Below are 4,092 nucleotides of genomic sequence, written 5' to 3'. Positions count from 1 at the left end.
GCGTGCGTGCGTGCGTGCGTGCGTGCGTGCGTGCGTGTGTGTGTATGAGTGAGAGAGAGAGGGAGAGAGAGCCTCAGAGAGGTGTGTGTGTGAGAGAGAGAGCCTCGGAGAGGTGTGTGTGAGAGAGAGAGAGAGAGAGCCTCAGAGAGGTGTGTGTGAGAGAGAGAGAGCCTCGGAGAGGTGTGTGAGAGAGAGCGAGCGCGAGAGAGAACGAGAGAGAGCTGTGCATGTGTGTGTGAGCGAGAGAGAGCGCGAAAGAGGACGGATGAAAGGATAGATGGCAGCAGAGCGTCCCGTTGCGCAATCATGCGTATACGCGAGTCGTGCGATCAATGTGTGAGTGGATGTCCGGACGCGTACCCTGGAGGCTAGGCGACCGGTTCCGGATGCGTAGCCACTAGCCACTGCGTTTTTATTTATTTAGGCAATTACCCATCATAATACAATACATAGCATACTTTTACAATAAAATTCTGAATTCATAAAATTGGATAACTACCAAGGATATATATACACAAAAAGCATGAATAGCACACTTATTTACATTGTGGTCCTTGTTTTGCTATGCCTTGACTCTAACAATTACACTACTATCAGCACTAACTATTGAAATATACAAATTTGTAGTTTTAACCAGTCATACAATGGTACATTCTCATAAGGCGATACAAACTTTTCCTATGCCTAATTTCAACCGAATTCTTTTAGCGAAAATCATACTCCTCTGCCTCTAATGTTTCTACCTTTTGCATCAGACATTTCTTAACACTATACTTAAAAAAAAACTAGAATAAACAGAATTTGTCCTCACTTGCTATGGTAGAGAGTTCCAAGCTTCAATTGCAGTATAAGTAAAAGAGTTTTTCCCACTGCTTCCCACCCTCGGTTTAAAAATAAACATCTCACCTTCCCTTGTATTGAAACTATGGGCTTCTGACGTTAACATGAAACCTTCTGTCATATACTGTGGGCCGAGATTATGTAATGTTTTAAAAACCCTATTGACCTTCAGTTGCATTACCCTGAACTCTACAGGTACCCAATTTACAGCCTTGAACTCTCTACCACCTATGTGTGCTCTAGTACCTAGGTTGAGAACACATCTAATGGCTTTATTTTGACACACTTGCAGCTTGCAGCACTAGCCCTTGTGTGCTTTGTGAGACTGCTGTACTGCTATACTGCATATACTGCTTGCATAGTCAAAATGACATTGAATTAGGGCAGAAACTAGTAATCTTTTATATGCCGTGTTTAAATACTTGGTTTTTCTGGAAAGAAATTTCAATCTATTGTTAACCCTTTTTACAACCTTAATTCCCGTTACCTCACCACTCATGGAGTCTTCCAAGTCTATTCCTAGATACTTAACTGTATTTTTATGTGCAATTGCCACCCCATTACATCTGATGTCCAGTTTTGGAGTATCCCTGAGTTTGTGTTTAGTTCCAAAAATAATACTTTCTGTTTTTCCAAGATGCAAGGATAAATTATTATCATTGAACCATTTATTAATGGAATGCAATTCTCTACTTAATTCTTCCTGTATAGCCTGTACCTCTGTCCCTGAAACTACTAAGGCCTAATTGTCAGCATATAATAAAAGCTTGACGTTAACTGCCTTTGCCATGTCATTAAAGATTAACATAAATCAGAAATAACAGAGTACCTAAAATCGAGCCTAATGGTACTCCACATGCAATATTATAGGGTCCTAATTAGAGAAGGTACCTCCTACATCAGTTATTTGGCTTCTACCAGAGAGATAAGCACCGAACCATTTCACAGTACTAGTTAATATCCATTCCGATAGTTTTTAGCTTGGCTAGTAGAATTTTATGGTCAATGGTATCAAAAGCTTTTTGAAGATCTAATAAAACCATACCAGTTAGATTTCCTTTGTCTGACTCATTACGAATAATATCAGTTAGATGGATTAAACTTGTGTCAGTTGAGAAATTTGATCTAAAGCCAGATTGGAACTCGTACAGTAAGGAATTTTCTATTAAATATTTCTCTACTTGGTTAAATAGGCTATTTGCTCCAAAACTTTGGACATGACACTTAAAATTGACACAGGCCTATAGTTTCTGGGTTCTGTTTTGCTATTAGGGTCATTTTTGTGGCCCTCAACCTTTTCCGTATAGTAATTAGCCTTTGCTTTCTTAATTTTATTTTGAACTTAGTTTCTACGCAATTTAAAATTCTTGTATGTAATTTCATCTTTACTCCTCTTATGAAGCAGTAATTTTCTATCTCTTTCCAGAATAAGCTCCTTAATCTCACTATCAAACCTAGCCCGACCAGGCTGTGCGACGGATTGTCTATACAACAATTGTATTGTAACCCTAGCAATACCGTTTCTTGGAGCTATATCAAACCATGGCTCAGTTCTTTGTTTTATTCTAACTTGTTTAATAGGGGCGACAGTGTCAATGGCGGCCTCTAGGAGGTATTTTTGAAAAATTTCCCATCATGCTCTATAGAATCCGTGTTGAAAATTTTATACCATTGCTTCTCTTTTAACTATATGTTTTTAATGATCTAATTCTCCTAGTTTTAATTTTTATGCTTACCTATAACCTGTCTTGAAGTTTTCCTAGTACAGTAAGTTAAAAAATGATCACTCACTCCATTGGCTATGATGCCCGATTGACTAATTTTGAGTGCATCAGAAACCATTATTAAATCGATGGCGGACTCACTTATATTAGTTACTCTAGTCGGAGTAGTGATTAGTTGTTTGACATCATATTGGTAGCAGTAATCTTTATGAGCCTTAAGCATTCTATCACCTTTTCGCGTTGATTTTTAGCTTATCTGACATAGTCAGATGCAGCTTGTAGAATCGCATGATCGTCCATCCGTCCGTTCGTCCGTTCGTCCGTCTGTCAACAGTTGGGCACAAATCTTAACCGCTCGACCTACGGTCACGATATTCGGCACATCAGGGGGGGATCGTCAAAACGAGTTGGGATGTCGAAGCTGAGGTCAAAGGTCAAGAGGTGTAAAAGAAGGGGGAACATTCACTCCTTAACTTAAAACGATCATTGTGAGAATTTTGCTCAGAAAAACTAAATATAGCTGAATATAGTCTCACCTGACAGCGAAAATATCACTGATTACACCAACATTCAAAACACCAATATTTTATGCAGTTATACAGGGTTCTTGTTAATAGCCGGTAACCGGTTATTTTTACCGCCTATCACGCAATTTGTTACCGGCTATCAATTTGAGAGAAACTCCCACTAAAGGCGGTAAAATATTTAATCCATATTTGAAAAAACGAAGTTTATTTTAAATACTTCCAAGTTTCCAACCCAAGACTAACTCTGTGCACGGGCGGGTCGCCGGCGAGTTTGTTTACCCTCGTGCGGACACACAGACAAGCGGAAGTTTCATACATATCAAGCAATTTGATTGGTGGTGTCGTATAGGCGAGATCCAATCAGAAGTGCCGTTTCAAACGAACTTCAGCAAAGCGCGCGCGTTACCAGTTTACCGCCGGCGGAACTGAGGACTGAGGACATATAGTGTTACCTGGAACTTTAGTCGGAGTCTGTCCTATGGAATACTCAATACTGTAGTAACTGTAATACTTAATAGAATATATTTCAGTCCACATTATATTATAATGTAGACTCAGATTATAAAAATGCAGTGATAATTGAATTCTCAACTTGGCAGATACTACTAAAATAAAGAGGAAATACACTGTTACCTGGACTTTTACTTGACATTTATGATTTTTCTTTTTATACTAGATACTTAATACTAATAGCATATATTTTCCTATCTAAACTACCAAATTCTAGAACCCATACCCATCAAAATAGGCTATTGGTGGGTCAAATCAGAAATGTTTTTCTGGGGGTGCATGCCCCCGGATCCCCCCTAGCAGGGCTTCGCGCCTTCGCCGCTCGCCCTACCGTCCGTGCCGGAAAAACAGTTACCTGCTATTCATTGTCAAAAGTTCACAAGAACCTTGAGTTTAAGCATAGAAAAATTGATTTGACCACATCATACCAGCAGCAAATTTTTTCGAGTCAAGACTTTCAAAAATCACAAATGGCGTCTCAAACAAGCGAA

Source organism: Priapulus caudatus, unplaced genomic scaffold, assembly GCF_000485595.1.
Source record: "Priapulus caudatus unplaced genomic scaffold, Priapulus_caudatus-5.0.1 Scaffold1, whole genome shotgun sequence".
Taxonomy (NCBI): Eukaryota; Metazoa; Priapulida; class Priapulimorpha; order Priapulimorphida; family Priapulidae; genus Priapulus; species Priapulus caudatus.
The sequence above is the reverse complement of the archived record's forward strand: the minus strand, read 5'-3'. Positions refer to the sequence as shown.